Consider the following 21,576-nt stretch of genomic DNA (forward strand, 5'->3'; position numbering starts at 1 on the left):
TTGCATCAGGTGAGGTGGCTTGGGGTCCCTAAAGAAGCCACTGATTCATGAGCAAGATCTCAAACTTAGATACAGAATTCAACCTCAGGGTTCAGTTGTGCCTTGAAGGCATTGGCCTATTCTGGGGCAATGTGGAGCTACACCCCAGGGGAGCGCAAGGAGGAAATCTTCCCCATCTTTATTCTCCAAATAATCTGTTATCTGGATACATAAATGACTGCTTTCACTGTAATATCTAAGCACATCAGTGATATAACAACCTCCCCGACTTCCAGGAGCAGCGGGAGTGTGCTCACTGCTACATCTGGGGAAGCATATTTCCCTTGTGTGCCCAGACAGGTTTGGTGGGGAACCATGGGCCCACCTCCACCCATCCTCCTTTGGTATGTCTTCCAACCTATAGAGCACCAGGAAAGGGCAGTCTGAACTGTGTGTGTGTTAGATTCTGTGCAGAAATCAAAGGGGTGTGGTGGGAAAGCCTTTTTGCACACTGGCCTGCTCGCAGTTGATTTGCACCCTCCACAAATTAGTCCTCAAACAGTAAGAAATAACTATTTATGAGCTCAGAACATTTTGCATAAGCTCTGCTAGCCCTTGTGCAAATAGGACAAGATATTCTAGTTGAGATGACGCTATACACTACAGTCCAACAGTGCCAAAATGAAAAACATAGCAGATACATTTGTGCTTTGATATGACAAAAATTGCAAAATTCGGTTCTATTAATAAATATGAAAATATGTTCTTAGGATGCTTAGAATTGTCTGATTAGTAAACAGCAGTAACACACTACTATTAGTTGGGGAGCAGAATAACTCCCAATTCAAAGAAGCTTCAAATATTAACTGACTTAATCTACATTTATAGTTGACAAACAGTTCCAAATAGCTAAACTTCAAATTAAATCAAAGTTGACTTATTTTGCTATGGTTCACTCATCTTTATGAAGATAAATCTGTGAGTGTCTTCTTGGCTAATTATCCTGACAAGGAGTAGTCTGGGAACTGCATCAGATGAACAACATGGCTCATATCCTAACAATTGGCAGCTGGAAAGCAGGTGTCCGATCATCTGTTTTCCTTTTGAAGTACCAAAGGTCCAAGTTAACTTTGGGCAGGGGGGAAAATATATAAGAATATGCTCCACTGCACGTCTTCTGCCTACAGATCCATGTAGTATGCCTAGTGTTTAAATTTGCTCCATTCACATAAGCACTAGACAAGAAGCATAACAAGACCCCTCAGAATTTTTCATTTGATTGATTTACATCCTGTCCTCACATATGCTTCTGTTGGGCTGCATTGTGTGTTTTTAAAATTTCCTGAACATGTGAATGAAATGATATCACAGTTCAGGATTTCAAACATAGTTAATTAGTTACCTGATAAATGGGAATTCAGTGAATTAAGAAAAGCACAGGACATTTTGTTTAAAAGAGTATTTAATTATAGATAGAGCACTGAGGTCTAACTTGGGGGTGTCTAACTTGTTTCCATTCTAAATAAATAAGCTTTTATCTGATGCTTGTTATAGTTTCTCAAAGTCTTACATTGCAGAAGCAAATTTATTTTATCTGTTTGTGGGAAGGTGAATTTTTTTTAATGTCTCAATCACATTGAGTAGAAAGAGGATGGGGGAAATATAAACTTTTGCTATTCTAAAAAGCAATATACTTTTATTATTTGGGCTAAGTTATAAAGTTTAAAAATATATTTTCTGTGTGCACTCTTTTTCCTTGTACAACAAAAGATTAATTCAGTGGATTTTATCTAATGATCCTCCCAATTTTCTATTCATAATGCACATGTTTATGTAAGAAAATTGGGAGGAATTTCTCATTTAATGGGTAGATGTATATGGGATTTGTTCTGTAATGGTGCATGTGGAATAAGGCAGGGATCATAAAGCATGTGCTGTTTGACAGGTTAATGGACTAGATCAGTGGTGGGCAACCTGTGACCCACAGGCCGCATGCAGCCCGGGAGGGTAATCTGTAGGCAGCCCATCAGGGACATTCTGGCCGCCGCTTCCCGTAGCTCCCATTGGCTGGGAACGGCAAACCACTGCCACTGGGAACTGCGGGCAGCCATGAAAATGTAAACAAACTGTCTGGTGGTCTGCCAACAGATTATCCTGATGGGCCACGTGTGGCCCACGGGCCGCAGTTTGCCCACCACTGGACTAGATAAACCCCTGGTCAGATCCCTTATGGCAATCCCTAAGTATAAGGAGTGTATTGTATGAGACATAGGTCATATTGTGGTAGAAATTTCTGTCTGTTCAGCTGAGGAATAAGGAGAGATGGACACAGCTAGTCAAGCAAGGAGCCCCAGGAGGGGCGATCCATTTATTTCAATTGCAATTGGGTTCGAGCTCATAAGTCAGCACGGACAAAGAAAACACTTACACCAAAGCATTATATGCAGTTGACTATGATAATCTATCGCTCTATGATTGGCCAAAATTTGCTATCATTACCATACATAATTAGCAAACTACATGTATCTGCCCCTCTTGTGACCCCTTATTGTTCATCTACTTGCCCCCCCCCTCCTGTGTTATTTTGCAAACCAACCAGTTAGTTATCTACAGACACACGCACAGAAAGTTCCATTGTCTGCAGGTTTGGAGTTTGGCTACATTTCCTCTCGAAGGAACTTCCTGAGTTAAGACTATGCATAGCTGATGCTACATATCTCCCTTCTACTTTCTCCCAGGTGTACGTGACAAATTTGCCCCCTGGCAGTTAAGTAGAATAATTTTATTTCAGTATGGAACAAGGCCTCAGTCAGAGCCAGATTGTCTGGCCCCTTCATCCATAGAAGGGCCAGGGACAATTTCAGCCTCTGATGCCTTCGTACTTTCCCTTTAGCTCTGTTCATGCTCTGCATTTGTTCAAAGAGTGGACTGCATCTCCATGTGGGAGTAGTAGATTGCACAGTCCCTTCTCAAGCTCCCCTTGAGGTCTTGCCTCACTAAGTATGACTCCTGTGCAGCACAAAGTGTTCTGTCTAGCAAATAGTTCCATATGATGGCATGTCTTTTCTTAACTTTTAAGAAGGGAGAAAATTCCATACACAAATGTATGTGAAAAGACTGTTAAGCTTCAAAAGTCAGGAAATGCAAGGTAAGGTTGCCTGTGCAAGCTGCAATCTAGCCCCTGGTACATACATAATATCAGAGTCATTAAGTCATAATCACTTGCTATTTTCTCTGAAGGACCTCTGTCTAATAGTGCACAAAACTGAATGGACAATATGTAATTAATGAGGCAGTGATGTGTAGTTGATGCACCTCACTTTTCCTCACTAGATGCTAGATTTTTGGAGGATGGAAGTGACGGGGAGAAATTTTATTTTCTGCGTAGTAACTATTATTAATAGTAACTAGTAACAGTAGCTATTTGCCTAGTTGGCTTTGCTGGTTCTTCCTGCTCAAACATTAGGCCAGGTTGCAAGGAAATTTGTAGGAGCTTTATAAATAACGTAGTAATTCTTGATTCATCCCTAGAATGTTTGAGCTTTTGGCCATGACTTCCACAAACAGAAAGACAAGCTGTTTCACTAACAATATTTGAAACAACTTAAGGGGCAGTTCTCCAGGAACTAATGCTTAGCTGGAAAGATGTTGCAATTGTAGAGGAGTTTATACTGATTAGACCTGATTGACAATTTTCAAACAAATGTTATGAATTGAAAACTTGAAATCTTTTATAATATAATATAATTTTGTATATACCTTTACCAAGTTTTGACCATCTGTAACACCACGTTAAATTTAAATTTGAATCATGTTACTGCATTGAATATTCTGTAAGGTAAATACATAAGAACCCTTGCAGAAGAATTTGAAAAGCTCCTTCCACTAGTTAGTCATTGTATTTCTAGAAAACTGTATCCCATAGTGTAAGAGCATTTTAATCAAAACGCTTTTCTCCTACCCCATGTCTCCAAATTAAATTCTACCTTTATCCCTGCCTAACAGGAAGCAAATTAAATTAACTATCTGCCTGAGAAAACTATTGGAGTGCTTGTTTAAGAATATTGCAGCTGCACTGCAACAATAAATCTGAATGCTCAATAGAGCATGGGGTTGTGAATAATCTAGTCAGAAGAGATGAGGGCCAATTCACTACTATGCTACTCCAGCTATACACAGGTATCATTCCATTAAAATCAATGGAGCTACTTCCTCATAAAGCTTAAGTAAGGATGATGAATCAGTCTCTCAATCCTTACCATATGTCACTTATAATTTTTAAAAGAACAGTATAAAAAACTTTGAACACATGCTATTAAATAGTTCCATTCTATTCTGTATTGGTTCTTACACTGCACTTATCACCATAGTATCTGAGCACCTTTCAGTAATGGACTGAGCAACATGACTGAACATCTGTCATGTGTCGCTTGTTCTCTGATCCCAGCAGGAGAAGTGTGTGCAGTGGAGTGTTTTGTTGTTTTTTTTCTATGCTTGCACTATTTATCATTTTAGCAATTTTCCTTCTATGATTCAGTTCTTTACAAAAAGCCCGGAAGAAGAGACACTTGGAATTACAGTGGTCATATAAATTTGGTGTTTCTCCCTTTTTATTTTAAATTGTTTAAATTAACTGTACACATTTTTATGTTTGAAAAATAAAAGCATCAATATTTTCAGTCATGAAGTTTGGGGAAATACATACTGTTGTGTAGTCATCTACACAATATTAAGAATATAAAGAAACCACAACTTTTAGTGTCCAAATAACTATGTCTACTAACTATATAAAAACAAGGTAGGCTTTGCTACATATATACACTGCTGTTCCAGTGGTTTCTACAATAGAAGACAGGGAAATCCACTCAAGGAATCCTAAACTATTTAAAGGGAAACTACCCATTTTTGATACACTGCATACACCTAAAATTGTGGTCATAAAAAATTCAGTATTTGTTAGCCGTTACAATAATCTCAGAAAACACCATGGGCATTCTTTTTAATTTATAACTATTATCCTGCTGTTTGTAAGTTCTTAAGGGCACAGACCATGTCTCATTAAGAGTGGCCCAAAGTGTACTAGATGTCTCATGATATAAATAAGACTTAGTCTATGCCTGGGAGAATTTACAATCTAATTTAGGATGAGATTGTGACATACCAGAGTACAATCCAGACTAATGAATAGCGGTGTCATCCCTGCCCTGTAACCTGCTGTGCCCTTTACAAGGCCTTGCTGCTCACAAACAGACTCCAAGCAAGTCATTCCCAGGTATGTCTGTGCTGCAGCCAGCCAGCCACACCTTGGTTTTTATCAACCTTAAAAATTACCACTGAGTGACTCCAACAAACTCCCAGTCACAGATTTTCCCCAGAAATTTATTTCCTGTGTTGCCCAACCCATTCATGGACAGTATAAATATATTAAGTCCATTATTCCTTTATGGGAATAATATGCACACAACATGTTACCCCCAAATGGAAGTACCCAGATACTTGAACACACTGGATTAGATAAAACAAGTTTATTAACTACAGAGAGAGACAGATTTTAAGTGAGTACAAGTAAAGAGGCATGCAAATCAGACATGGTTACAAGGAAAAGAAATACTTACTGATGCCTAACTTAAAAGGCTGCACTAGTTCAAAGTTTCTCACCATATGCTTTTAGCAGTCCTCCTTAGGTCAGGACTCCTCCCCCAGATTTCAGTGAATGCTTCCTTCGTCTTTTCAGGTGCAGTGAATGTGATGGTCAGGGAGAGAGAAAGGGGTGCCTTCAGGTGTTTGATCGTCTTTTTTATAGTTTCAATCCTCCTCTTCAAAAACATTTAGAGCTGAGAACAAAGTGCCAAGGAGGCAACGTGGAAGGATAGTCTCCATTTTTTCCCCTTGTGTGAACTTTCATATGTCCGTTCATGCTTCAACCAAAATTAGAGGATACATGTCCATGCTGATCACAGGTTCTGCTTGATAAAGATTCAAAGCAGTATGGACCAACACATGTTCATTTTCATCATCTGAGTCAGATGCCACCAGTTGAAGGTTGATTTTCTTTTTTTGATGGTTTGGGTTCTGTAGTTTCCACATCAAAGTGTTGCTCTTTTAAGACATCTGAAAGCATGTGACACCCCACATGCCTCAGATTTTGGAAAGCACTTCAGATTCTTAAACCTTGGTTTGAGTGCTGTAGCTGTCTTTAGAAACCTCATATTGATACCTTCTTTGTGTTTTGTCAAATCTGCAGTGAAAGTGTTCTTTAAACCAACAATATGTGCTGGGTCATCCCCTGAGACTGCTATAACATGAAATATATGGCAGAATGCAGGTAAAACAAATCAGGAGACATACAATTCTCCCCAGTTTTTTTTTAAATGAGTGTCATCAGCATGTAAGCATGTCCTCTGGAATGGTGGCCAAAGCACGAACAGGCATACAAATGTTTAGCAGATCTGACACATAAATTGTCAGCTACAACAGTGCTATGTGAATGCCTGTTCTCACTTTCAGGTGACATTGTAAATAAGAAGTGGGCAGCATTATCTCCCGCAAATGTAAACAAACTTGTCTCTCTTACCAATTGGCTGAACAAGAAGTAGGACTGAGTGGACTTGTATACTCTAAAGTTTTAGATTTGTTTTTGAGTGCAGTTATGTAACAAATTCTACATTAGTAATTTGCACTTTCAAGATAAAGAGATTGCATTACCTTACCATACTTGTATAAGGTGAATTACAAAACACTATTTGTATTACAGTACAAATATTTGTAATAAAAATAACAATAGAAAGTTAGCACTGTACAATTTGTATTCTGTTATTATTGAAATCAATATATTTGAAAACATCCAAAAATATTTAATAAATTTTAATTGGTATTCTCTTGTGTAACAGTGCGATTTAATACTGCAATTAATCATGATGATTTTTTTGAATTAATTGTGAAGATATGCAGAGCTTTTTGCCATTCCCCAGCCCCCAGTTATGAATTATACAAACTGGTTTGGGAATAAACAAAAAACCAAGTTTATTAACTACAAAAGCTAGATTTTAAGTGATTATAAGGGATAGCAAACAGAACAGAGCAGATTACTGAGCAAATAAAACAAACACACAAAGTAAGTTCTCACCCTAAATGTCATTTTAAGCAGATTGCAGAATTTCTTTGTGGACAGACAGCTCTTGCTAACAGCTTAAAACTACAGGTATATCCTTCACAGGATAGACACCATTCCGAGTCTGTGTTCCGTACTTCTCCCCCCCCACCCCCCGTTTCCCTTTTGTCTTTGTTTCTTCAGTGTCTCAAGCAGTCATCTTGGGTGGGGCTTCAGTGAAGAACGAACCAAGATTAACTCACTCCCCAGCCTTAAATAGGATTTGCGTATGTTGGGAATCCTTTGTTTCCCAGTTTGACCCCCACCCCTTTTAATGGAAAAATACTAGAAGTGCAAGATGGTGTCCAGTATCAGGTGACATGATCACCAGACCCTGCAGTGTCAAAGTAGTATCCCAGGAAACTTCTCAGGAAGGAGGGAGATTAGCATCTTCAAAGACCTATTGTTCCCCCTAATGGCCCATCCAGGCTGTTTGCATACTGTCTGGTGGGTGTTCCCTAGGTGAAAGCATAGTTGTAATTATTACATAGTCAATATTCCTAACTTCAGATTCAGAAATGATACATGCATATAAATTGGATAATCATATTCAGTAAATCATAACCTTTCCAATGATCTCACATGATCTATGTTGCATAAAATACTTCTTAGTTATGTCATTCATATCCTAAGCATCTCTATGAATCATTTCTATTAAGAATATGGGGTGTAATGTCACACCATTGATAATGCCTCTTTGAATATGTTTGTTCAACCGATTGTACACCCACCTTATAGTAATTTCTTCTAGAACATATTTCCCTAGTTTGTTTGAGAATGTCATGTGGGACTAGGTCAAAAGCCTTACTAAAACAAAGCTATGTCATATCTATTACTTCCCCCCCCCCCATCCATTAGGCCAGTAAACCTGTCAAAGAAGGGAATTAGGTTGGTTTGGCGTGATTTGTTGGTGTTGTCCATTATTAGCTCTCCTTCCTCACTAAGTAGTGGACCTATACATTCATTGGTCATTCTCCCAATTCTAATGTATTTATAGAACCACTTGTTATCTTTTATATCTCTTGCTAGATGGAACTCATTTTGTGCCTCAGTCTCTCTGATTTGTCCTTACATGCTTCTACTATATTTTTGTATTAATCTTTATCAATTTTCCCATGTTTTCACTTTTTTGTTGGATTCCTTTTTTTGATTTTCAGATCATTAAAGAGCTCCTCATACAGCCATATTATTCTCTAGCTATTCTTCCTGTCTTTCCTTTGCATTGGGATAGTGTGGTGTTGTGTTTTTAACACCGCCTCTGAGAAATTGCCAGGTATTCTGAACAACTTTTCCCCTTAGATTTTCTTCCCATTGAACCTTACCTATCAGTTTTATGAATTTTAGTCTGCTTTTTTAAAATCTATGTCCTTATTCTGCAGCTTCCTTCTTTCCTTTCTTCCCATAAAATCTATCATTTCATGACCCAAGTTGCCTTCCATTTTCAGATTCACCACCAATTCCTCCGTCTTAGTCAAAGTAAGTTTAAAATGGCTGCCCTCCCTTATTACTTTCTCCATCTTCTAAAATAAGAATTTGTCCCAAATACATTCCAAGAAATTGTTGAAGATTTTGTGTTTTGCCGTATTATATTTTCAATATTGTTATACAGTGTGACAAAGTTCCTCCTCTATCTTGGTGGGTCCTGCACTTATTGGCGGATTTTCTTGCCTCAGAGATTCACCATGTGGGTTGGGGAACAGCCCAGAGACCTTCCTCTCTGGAAGAACCCACAGTCCAGGTCAATTGGGAGGTTTGGGGGGAACCCGGGCCCACCCTCTACTCCGGGTTCCAGCCCAGGGCCCTGTGGACTGCAGCTGTCTATAGTGCCTCCTGTAACAGATGCATGACAGCTACAACTCCTGGGCTACTTCCCCATGGCCTCCTCCAAACACCTTCCTTATTCTCACCACAGGACCTTCCTCCTGGTGTCTGATAACGCTTGTGCTCCTCAGTCCTCCAGCAGCGCACCCTCTCACTCTCAGCTCCTTGCATCTCTTGCTCCCAACTCCTCACACTCACACCACAAACTGAAGTGAGCTCCTTTTAAAACCCAGGTGCCCTGATTAACCTGCCTTAATTGATTCTAGCAGCTTCTTAATTGGCTCCAGGTGTCCTAATTAGCCAGCCTGCCTTAACTGGTTCTAGCAGGTTCCTGATTACTCTAGTGCAGCCCCTGCTCTGGTCACTCAGGGAACAGAAAACTACTCATCCAGTGACCAGTATATTTGCCCTCTACCAACTCCTTTACCCCACTGGTCTGGGTCTGTCACAACTGATAATGTACTTGTACAAATGTTATATACTAATACATTGATATTTGAAAAAAATGTTGCAACTTGATAAGAGTGAAGGTGCTATTTATTCAAAACATAAATTGGCAGTAAAGTAAGTCCTCACTTAAAGTAGTCCCGCTTAACGTTGTTTTGTTGTTAGGTTGCTGATCAATTAGGGAGCATACTCATTTAAAGTTGTGCAATGCTCCACGCTTGTGGTGTTTGGCTGCCTGCTTTCTCCACAGCTGGCAGCCTCCGAGGATCAGCGCCTTCCCTCTCCTCCTGCCTGCAGCAATCAGCTGGCTTGCGGCGTTTTGGAGGCAGGAGGGAGGGAGGGGGGGAGGAGCGAGGACTCGGGGCACAGGCTCCCTCTCCCTCCCCCTCCCTCCCAAACGCGGCAAGCCAGCTGATTGCCCAGGCAGGAGGGGGGGAGGAGCGAGGACTCGGCGTGCAGGCTCTTTCTTTAATAAGGCACTACGGGAACCTGACAGTGCTCTAATGAAGCAATTCTCAAATGCAGTCACCAGGGGCTTTTTGTGGGGCCACAACAGCCTCCTCGGCAGTGATAGAGGGGGCAAAGCTGTGGTCCCTCCCTCCCTGTTGCTTCTGGATGCGCCATCCTGCCCCATCTCTAAAGATAGGTGGGGCACAAGGTGAATTCTCAATTCACCTGGGGGGTGGGGCTTGGTCTTGAGCCCTGGGGTGGTTGGGTGGCAGGCTAGAGTGGCAGGACTTTGGGTGCCGACCCCCTGCTCTGCAGCGGCGGGGCTCACCACCCCTCCCATCATTCCAGGGCCCCACTGCCTCCCCATAGGATCTCCCCCATCCAAGGCTTAATTTGTCACGGGGCTTGCTGATAAAATATGTAAGTATCACTTTTCACAGCACACTTAGTTGCTAATTGGGAGGCTGTGATAAGTGATTAACAAACATACATTTATCACTTATCACAGCCTCCCAACTAGTACTAAGTGTGCTGAGGAAAGTGATATTAACAAACATAGATGTCACTTTCCACAACACTAATAATAATTTTATTATTGAGTCCACAAACAACAAACCCTACATAAACAAATTACAATTATTTGGATGTCTGCATATTTATTTGTTTTTCCTAAAGTTAATTAAGTATTTAAAGTGTCAGTGTGGCCAACAGCAAGAGTTGGTGGCTGCACTCTGAGGCCACCATTTTTTTTATTGTGAGAACTATTGCACTAGTTCATTCTTTTGCCATAAGTGGGGACTTGCTAATTCTGATGCAGAGAACCAGTGCAAGAAAAAGACCAGAGAGTTGAAGTATTAGGGATATAACATCCAAATAAGGAAAATGTACTTGAACACAAGGGCCACTAAGCATTTTTAGAACTTCACTACCACATTCTGCCCTACAATGAACAAGCATAATTCTCATTAAATGTAGTTGGCTTTAGAAGAGGAAGGGAGGATAGACAGTTGGGCCATAGGCATAAAAGGTCTGCTATGAATGAACAAAAATGTTCAAGGCATAATTTGGTCATGCTTAGTTATTTGACTGGTAGTGTCTTACTCCACACACAGTTCCACTGAAATGGCAGTACTTGCAGGGGAGTTAAAGATTACAGATTTCAGAGTAGCAGCCATGTTAGTCTGTATCCGCAAAAAGAAGTATATCTCCTCAATATATGTTCCATTCTATATGCATCCGAAGAAGTCCACGAAAGCTTATGTTCTAATAAAGATTACAGAATTTGTCCCCAAACATGTTGTAAGTTCACTGAGCTACATGGTGCTACTTTAATGCTTTGTGCTGTTGGGCAGGGACTAAAACCAATTAAAACATAGTTTTAAAAGAAATGGAAAATTACTGGTGAAAGTTTGTTATACATTTGTATGTTTTAAATTATGTTATACAGTTTAATTCAAGCTAAGAATGTTGTGGAAGATTTCTTGAGCAGTGTTTGGGTATGTTCAAAATGTAATTCTGTTTTATTCAATCTCATCAACAGAACTAAATAGAAGCATTTGAGATAAATTGAATATCTAATAAATCATATTTAGTTACTTTCAATTACTCTTCACATATTATATTATTGGTAACTATTTCCATGCCCTGTAGGGAGTAAACATTGATGGCATAAGTCATTTTTAAGAAGGCTATAGGGCAGAAGCAAAAACAACCTCAATACAAATACTATAATTCAAGCCAAGAAGTAACTGATATTCCTCCTACCTGTCACCCTCTGGACTCATTCTGAAATTCTGGCAGCATCAGGTCTTCAGATATGTAATCACCTCTCGCCATACAGACTTAATGATACAGGACTAGTAATAGAGCATAAAATCATAATGAATTTTTGGGAGATTTTTTTTAGATGGAAAATTCATTTCAGTGTATGATTCTTCATTTGAACCTGACTATTTAGCATCTGTGGACTCTTCTCTGAATAGTTCAACTTTGTCATTTTTGTTGATATAGTCAGTGCCATTTGTGATGCTATATGATTGACGATGACCATTGGTATCATTGTTGCTACCACTGTTATACAATTGCAACAGATACACTTTGTAGATTTGTAGATCATGAAAGGTGTCAGTAGAAATGTTAAAATCTGTCAAGTATGATTATCCTGTTAAATGCATGTATCATCACTATATATGAAGTTAGGGTGACCAGACGTCCCGATAAAATTGGGACCATCCCAATATTTAGGTGTTTATCCCGCATCCCAACTGATCTTTGTCCCGATATTTTGCTCCGCCGGCAGCACTGTTTTTTTGTTTTTTTTTTTCCCCCCCGCCGGCAGACCCCCCCCCACACGTGTCCCGATATTTTTCTTCCTCTCATCTGGTCACCCTATATGAAGTAATGACTATTGTCTATGTATTTGTATCTCAAATGTGTTTGCTCTTGGGTTGACATACACAAGATAGTTTACACCCAGTGTCGTCAGCCCAGACTATTCAAGTTTGATGGGTCATTAAGAATAATCAGTTCTCCAGATAGTTCTTCCTGAGGATGCCTCACATAACAAAGAGCCAATGGCCACCCTTGTTGTTCAGCAAAATATGTAAGGGCATGGGATATGGATATGTGACCTTGGACTCCATCTTTGTCAGTAACTTTCCATATACGGGGGCTGTGGACTTTGTATGGGACAGTAAATTTCTACACAGATGGCAGAGGATAAAAAGACACCTGTGGCATCTCCATTTTGCTTCTTTTCTACTGCAGTTCTCTGGAATGTGGATTTCTAACTAAAAGGAGTATTTTGAACAATGGACTGAAGACCTTCCAATCTTTGGAAGTTTCCAGAGAGACTTTTGCAAGCCATTCCATCACTGCTACAAACATTATCTAAGGACTTTGCAATCATTTGTATGTATATGATCTTTTAACCATTTATAACTCTTCTTTTCATTTATTAATAAATCTTTAGCTAGTTTATTAAGGATTGGCTGACAATGTGATATTTGGGTAAGATTTGAAATATATATTGACCTGGGGGTCAGTGTCTGATCCCTTGGGATTGGTAGAACCTCGTATATGGTGAATTGGGTTTTCAGTAACCTCTCACTACATTACACCTGTTTGTCTGGATGGAAGCCAAGGGCTCCAATGCCTAAATGGGACTGTTTGGCTTTTGGTTAACCAGTGTTGTGATACAGACGCTCCTTTGTTACTGGTTTGGTGAACCTAATTATAGAATAAACCACCAATTTTGGGGGACTGTTTCTTGCAGTCTGCCCTGAGTGTGGCATTCTAACTGTGGTTCATTCCACTACTCAACACACACTTGACACAGAGATGTGAAAACTACCAGAGTAAGTTTAGATTGGACCCAAAGCCCCTACATGATGTAAAAGTAAGATTTGTTTCATCTTATTTTTTTTTAAATTAAGTCCAATGTGAATCAAATAGCAAAACTAATCCATTTTCACATACTAAATATGACATTATAATATAGCTCATGGATCTGCAACCTTTGGCACACAGCTCACCAGAGTAAGCCCCCTGGTGGGCCGGGCCAGTTTGTTTACCTGCAGCATCCACAGGTTTGGCTGATCGCGGTTCGCCACTGGCCACGGTTCGCCACTGCAGGCCAATGGGGGCTGCAGGAAGTGGCGCAGGCCGAGGGATGTGCTGACCACCATCACCCCCCGCCGCCCTATTGGCCTGGGATGGCGAACTGCGGCCAGTGGGAGCTGCGATCGGCCAAACCTGCAGACGCGGCAGGTAAACAAACCGTCCTGGCCCACCAGTGGGCTTACCGTGGCAAGCCGCGTGGCAAAGGTTGCCGATCCCTGATATAGCACATACTTCATAACCATTTGGTGAGACTGCTTACATAAGCTTATAAGAATTCATTCTTCAAGTATTTTTAAAATGTTTGTTTTGGTTATTATTGTTTATTATTTGGCATATTAAATGTACAACAATGAATAAGTGACTCCCTTCCCAAAGGGTTTTAATAAAATAAAGAGCAAGATTTTCAAAAAGAGGAGCCTAATATTAAACCTAAAGTCAGGCATCCATGTAATTGGGTTGAGTGTGGGTCTGGATAGAACTTGTGGGTGCTTACCACTTGAAAATCAACTAGGTGCCAGATATGGAATTAAGAGGTTTGTACACCTATTTTTGAAAATCTGACCTATTCATATTAATAAATTATAAATAGATAAAACTCTTGAATACATATAATCCTACATCTAATAATTAAGACTATAAACACTTAAGCAGTAATAAAAATACTTTAAAAATATTACATTCCATTAAAAATAGCAGTAGTGACATTTGACAACCATAACTATGCACCATATGTTTCCTGATTAAAAATAATTCAGTTTTAACTTAGTTAAGATCGGTAACATAAAAGTCACAAAATCTACAAATCTAGAATATTATTGGTAATGCTGGTACCACTGAAGAAAAGCCTTTGTTTCATACATTTTCTTAAATAAAAGGTAAAAATGTGCATTACACAATCCACAGATAATCTTAACAGTTTTGAACAAACATACCACTTCACTTGACAAAAAGAAATCCAAAGATTTTAAAAACATTTGCCACTAAAGATGGGACAGTTAACAACAATTTGAATGCAATTCTTGCCATCCCTTAATTTCAAGTGGTTTAGATCCAATATGCTGGTTTAGCTCAGTCATAAGAAATGAGATGAACTTGGGAAGCTTAGATCAGCCCCTCTGGAAAAGTTCTACCCACTTTAATATGCTGGGTTGGGGGTGGGAGGGGAACCCTAATAGGGTTCTATAGAAATTGAGGACCTGATGATGGACCATGAAGATCAATGAGAATGTTAACACTGATTTCAACAGAGTATGTTTGGGCCTTTAATAGGGTTCTATAGAAATACTATTAAAAAAATAACAACAATATAATAGAGAAGGATACCCACTTTATAGAGTTTTGTTTACATCTTCTGTCCCAGGCATATACATTTCTATTAATTTCCATGTGATTCAAAAATATATGAATCTATCATTTTGTATTAAATTCTATAAAGATTTCCCATAAGGCAGGATTCAGATCTAACAACCAATGCCTGAATATTCAGAGACATCTGTTTTTAAAGTTTTGGCTTGAGCACAGCGCCTCTTCCAACATGAACATCCACAATATAGCTAACTGTAGTTTAAATGGATCAAATTACATAAATGACACCCTCTCAAAACTCTCACCCACATGTTCCAGCATGTTTCCAGAAAAAATGGCATGTCAGTATTTACAGACTTTTAAGGTCAGGACGATGAATGATCATCTAGTCTGCTCTCCTGCAAACACAGGCCAAATAATTCCAGCCAGTAATTCCTTCCCCATGTTTTAGTTCCTGTTAGAGCATACCTTGCAGCTATTGCTGCCATTTCTCCCTCTCTGTAGTTGAGGTACATTGAGCTGTGTTTCCAGGGTCCAACTGATCACCTGTATCTAGGATCAAAAAGGAACTTTTGCCCATTGGACCAAATTGTTAAGGGTCCAAAGGGTTGGTTTTTTTGCCTTTCTTGCAGCATTGTGGAGGCACAGCTTAGGTTAAAAGGAATATGAACAGGAATGTAATGCTAGGAGGTAATATATACCTGTTTAGTTCATCTGTACTTGCCACCAATGTCCAAGGCAGCTAAAGGCTAAATTGTCTGATTAACATTACAGCATCTGAGCGCTGTAGAAATAATTATTAGTAATAGTTCATAGTTAATAGTTAAAGAATACTCTCCAAAATATAGAACTAATGTGACATTTGCCTGCCTGTAAAAGGGCACAGGTGAGCCCCTTTATCTTCTGCCACTTCTGCACCCACAAACCAGCCTATGCCTCTCCTTTGGTGCAACCACCAGTGCTCTTTATTTACAGTACAAGTTCCCACCACCTTGTAGCTACAGACAGCATCAGATTTATCACCTCAGGGACTGTTGGCCTCTAACTCTCTGGCTCCTCTCTTTCCTCTCCCTGGCTTTCTTCCTATCAGCCTTTATGTAGCCCTTGTCTAATGAGGCCAGCAGCTGTTCCCCATTTGCCACTTAGGCCTGGGCTTACTCATCCAGCTCCAATTCCCCTTTCCTGATTGGAGCTGGAGTGACAGAGGGCTGGCTCAGGGTTTCCTAGCCAGCACCCTGTCACACTGCCATTACCCTATTCAGTTTGCTTGCTGCACTCCCATGTACCCAGGGTCTCCTTCAATGTATTTTATAACCTTTCAATTAAATCTTTCTTCCACTTCTTTTATATTAATTGTCTTAATTATGCTCTTCACAGGGGCTGTGTCATTTCTGTGCATATTTATGCTAAGCACTATACTAATGAGGTGACTGTCACAATACATATGTAATTAATAAATAGTAATGATGCTGCATGAAGTCCTGGAACTGAAACTAGAGGCCCATTGCAAGGAAGCTGAAAGGTGAAATTTCCTTGAGATAAATAATGCAAATAAAGATAGCGTCAGAAGCTATCTGGTGAGGTTCTGTTGGTTGCTGTGCAATGTAATGAAGTCATTGCCTGCTGTGACTAGATAAATCAAATATTTCTTCACGGTGTGCAGGTACCCTTATTTAGTCACAGAATAAAGCTCATAACAATGCAGTGTTATAATGCCCACTTTTATGCATCCAACAATTAATTTCCAAATACACTAAGTGGTAATGCAAATTGAGGATGATTTAGTAATGGAATGAAAAATCAGTTTGCAGTTGCTGCTGTGTTATACAGAGAGATACGGCATGCTGGCTGAAAAGTTGCAATCTATCAATCTTAATTCTATGCAAGCAAAAAGGTCAAAACGTGACTCTTATCAGATGGAATTTGACTTCTTCCTCCTGCGCTCCCAATGATTTTTAATTGCGCCTTCTCAGAGAAGCCCAGGAGTGTTTTTTTTTGTTTTGTTTTTTAAAGACTTTACTGTGTTCAGAAACAGGACCTTGAACTGGGAGTGGAGAGGAGTCATGCTGCTCCAGTAGTGTTTCATTCACAAACCTGAATTCAGGTTAAGTTGAACAAGTGAAACCTTATTAAACCCTGTGGACTGTTCTGTCCATATAGCTGAGTTGCTACCAGCCTAACTCCCTGGTGTTCTCGGTTTCCACTGGTGTCCTTTCCATAACAGTCTCTCCCAAGAACAGAGGCCCTCTGATTCCAATTCCACTGATCATGCTTAGGCATGCAGATTTTTTAAAATATATTTTTAATAATTTGACATAATATCAATATTTATTTTTAAGCATTTTTTATTTTTATTGATATAAATTTTCACCGTTGTGGAGTGGGATAGGGGGGTCCCACAACAGGGGTGTCATACAATAATTATATAATGACAGTAGATATTGAGAATCAAAAAGTTAAAGATTCATAACAGTTAAAATACAAATTTTCAACATCACATGTCAAAATATGCAATGTAAATATCCTTGAATCCAACTCTAATAAGTTCTCAAGCAGTATGTTTCCTACTTTGCCTATATTTATATTTCAATTATCAATGGAATTTTTTTATATTTGTGGGTACAGTTTAATCCATGATATTTATTTACATGATATATCTTCCCAAGTTTAGATTTTAATATAAACATTAAAACCAAATTCACATTTTAACCCACCCCTATGTCCTTTGCTAAGTAAATGCTAGCACGTTACCACGCTGGAGTTTCATCTATACCAGGACTCAGTTGGTCTCCTCAACAGGGAACCACACCGAGGGTGACCTATCTCTGTCTCTTTGTAATCTGTCTCCAAGTCTAGAAAAGTATCTGTCTGTGGAGTCTACTCCCTCCTTCCCTGTTGGGTTGGCTTCTGGATGGTTCTCTCTCTCTCTCTGTTCTGTGATTATCTCTGCAGGCTCTCCCGGGGTGTTGCGTAGGCTGGCTCCCATCTCCTGTTTCTTCAGATCACTTGTTCTCAGGCATATTAACCTCTTATGACCTAGATGCCACTTTGACCCTCACAACTCCTTTAATTCACTCCTTCTGATGTCTCTATAATGGATGGATCCTCAAAGGGTTGCCTGTCTCCAGAACCAGTAGCTCCTTGTCATATCCTAGTGCATACTTTCTCTAATTATTGGCCATCTCCTCTCCACAGTAACTCCATCATGGCTGCAACAGATCTCCCCTCACTGGTAGCAGGCTTTTGGTCCTTTGTCCCATCTGTACCTGTACTGGACTGTTTTGGGACACTTATGATGCCAAAAATGTTAACAAGGTGTCTGAACCAGAGAAATAGCCTTGTTTAGGTCTCTTAGATGTTTCACAGCTTGATTCCACCTTACCATTATTAGGGGTATGCTGAGGAGTAGGTGTGGTGGTCAAACTCCCATTTTATGTAAATTCCTTAATTCTCCTGATGCAAATTGAGGTCCATTGTCAGTGAATACAGTATCTGGAAAGCTATCTCTCTCAAAGCTATCTCTTTGCTTCTTGTATTCATCACCTCCCAAACATTTGAAGAATAGTGCACTGTAATCAAGCACGGGTTTCCAATGAAGGTAAATAGGTCCATGATAGGTGCACAGCTTTTGTCACAACAGTCTCTTTCTGATGGCAGTTATCACACAACAGGCAGGTGTCCCACCCTCCTATCAAGGAGCGCAGTTGTGTATTCATTCCTGGCCACTAAGCACATTCTTGAGCCTGTGGGTGCCCAGGTTTGAGGCATGTGTTTTTCTATGACATCCTTATGCAACCCTTCTGCCCATTTGAGTTGGCAGCAACAAGGGTTGGGTTCAGTATCTAGGGGTTCTGTTTCAATAACACAATGCAAAACCGGCTTGAGCCCCTACCCAGTGACTTGGGACAATTACATACCACCCCCCAGGTGCCTCTAAGAGGCAATACTTCCCTTCTCGCAAGCACGGAGTCTGAGTGTAACAAATCCTTTTAATAAAGGAGGGAACAATGCGGCATTATGATGGGGAAACACCACAAACAGGATTCATAACACAAACCATGAGCAAAAGACCCACCCCCAAGTAAGTTTGGCAGTATCCTTTTCCCCTCAGGGTCTTAAGTCCAACAACCCAAAAGATCTCCCAAAAGTCCAACAATGCAAAAGTCTCTGTCCCTGGTCAATGCAGCCCCCACCCCAGCCTGCGTGGAAATGGAGGGGGGGAAGGGGCATGCGTGGTGTTAAGGGGCACCTTACGTGGTCCGCGGCTGACTGCCCTGCCTCTCCATGGGGTTCTGCTGTAGCCTTCACCACAAGCTGCTCCACTCCACCAGCCACCCTGTTCCTCCAGCCGTCCCGTGAGCTGCTCCAGCCGTCCCGCAAACTGCTCCGCTCAGCTCCGCTCCGCTCTGCCCCACTTCACTCCACTCGCTCTCCTGTGAGCCGCTCCAACCATCCCACAAACTGTTCCGCTCTGCCAGCTGCTTAGCAATAAATCTTCAGGCTCCCCCACTAGTTAACACAGCACTCCGTGATTTCAGCTTGTAGTAAGGGAGTCCCAGCGCTGGTGCACCATTGGTCCAAAGTGAATTCAGTATACCTGTAGTTGGATGTCCTTTTCCATAGTCTCTTTGATTTCCATCAGCTTTGCTGTTGAAACTGGGAAAAAGTGCAGCATATTAATAGATTCAGTGGCCTGATCCCCTTCCCCTAACTCACTGATGCTGGGTGCTCTGCTCAGGGTGTCAGTTAACATCAGAATCATCTGGAGAATATCTGAACTCTAACTGGTAGCACTGGAGGTGCATCAACATATGTTGCAATTTATTTGGAGAATTAAGGGGCTCTGCCATGATTGTCTTTAGGGATTTGTGGTCCAATTGCACAATTACTGGCTGGCCATAGGGTACTAATGAAGTCATTCCACTCCAAATTCCTCAGCCAGAAACTCTTTTTCTAGCAGGCCATATCCCTGTTCAGTCTCTGACAGGCTCTGCTGGCATAAGCAATTGGCTGCTCCTTCAAAAGATCTCACCCGTCCTTTCTCCAATGCATCACAGTGTCTGTGGCTCTGCTGGCTGGTAGTACTTCAGGACTGGGGCATCCATTACCATTTGTTTCAGTGTATCAAATTCTTGCTTTTGGGGACCTGTCCAGACCCACTCAATATTATGCCTTGTGAACTGACTTGTGGTTTCCACTACTGCACCCAGGGGTGGGCGGAGGTGGACAGAAACCTTATCATTCCTGTGAAGTATTGTAATCCTTTCACATCCACTGGAGCTGACATGTCTCTGACTGCCTAGATCTTGTTAGCATCTGCTTTCAGTCCCTCTGCTGTGAGTTGATGTTCAATGTATGTCACCTCATGCTGTTTGAGTCACATTTTTTTCTGAGTTCAGTTTTATGTCCTTCCTTTGCTGTAGAAAAGCTTGTTGTTTTCTGTCATGGTCTCGTTCAGCTCTGTATCATTGCTCCCTTCACCGACAATGAGGATATCATCGGCAATTATTTTCACCCCACGCAGTCCTTCCACTGCTTGGGTGATTCTTCTCTGGAACATTCTCTGGGGCTGGGCTTCTGCCCATCACCATGGGCAGCCATATGGAGAGACCAAATGGGATTGCAATGGTTGTCAGCATGCTGGACTCTTTATCCAGGCTTATGTGCCAAAACCTATTCTTCACATAACAAACCATAAATATTCTGGCTTTGGAAAGTTCTGGCAAGCTGTCATCAATTGCGGGCAGTGGAAAGTGGTATCTTTTCAAAATATGGTTCAGTGGTTTTGGGTCTATGCAGATGGTAATTTTCCGGATGATTTGTTCGCCACCACTATGATGCTCACCCAAACTGTGGTAGCCTCTACAGCTGCTATGATACCCCTGTTCTGCATACTTTTGAGCTCCTTGCATATTGCATTGCATAATGCCACTGGACATTTCCTTTGCGATAAGCACATAGATTCCATTGTGGGATCTACTTCCAATCATAGATTTCATTAAGGTAACCGTTGCCTCGTCAGTCTCAGTATTTCTCCCTCTGGCAGTGAGTCCCTGGAGTAAATCAATTTTACTCTGGTGGGTTTTAATTCTTCATGTTTTATTTTTCAGTATTTACCTGGTGGGCTTCAGGGTAGGCCAAGCAGTTCTCTAAAGTAAAAAACAAACAAACAAATAAGCACCACGTCCCACTCTTGATTTTATCAGATACTATCACAAACTTCAGTTCATAGCCATTGTTTTTTGTGTTAGTTACTGTGAGGTCAAATTTTCCTACCGGTTGCATTATTCTCTCATTTTACATTATTAGATTGTGCCTAATGTTTGTAATGGGTGTGTTTGAGTCCAATTCACCCCCAGGAATAATAATGCAGGAGATCTGCTATTCAGCTGAAATTGCAAAGGATGCTCTTTTAACAGTGTTGCATGCACAGGGATTGGTATTGATTGATCAGAGCTAACATCTGTGCAAAATGTACAGCATTTGCTGGTGATCAATGCTGTGAAAATTTTCTACATTGTAATATTTACCCTATATCACATTAATATTTATAGTATTCAGATAAATAGTGTAGGTAGTTTGCTGTCTGACTTCAAAATATAAGTAGGCCTTTTTTCCCCTCCTGAAAACAATATCCTAATGAAATTTATTTTTTGTTTAAAATGGGTGTACAAAGGATGGGCACAATATTTTTTGGGCACAATATTTTTGGTACATTTTGGGCTCTCTGCTTCTGTTACACAGATCTCTCTCTCACACACACACACACACACACACACACACACACACACACACACACACAC

The sequence above is a fragment of the Malaclemys terrapin genome, chromosome 1 (genome assembly GCF_027887155.1).
Source record: "Malaclemys terrapin pileata isolate rMalTer1 chromosome 1, rMalTer1.hap1, whole genome shotgun sequence".
Taxonomy (NCBI): Eukaryota; Metazoa; Chordata; order Testudines; family Emydidae; genus Malaclemys; species Malaclemys terrapin.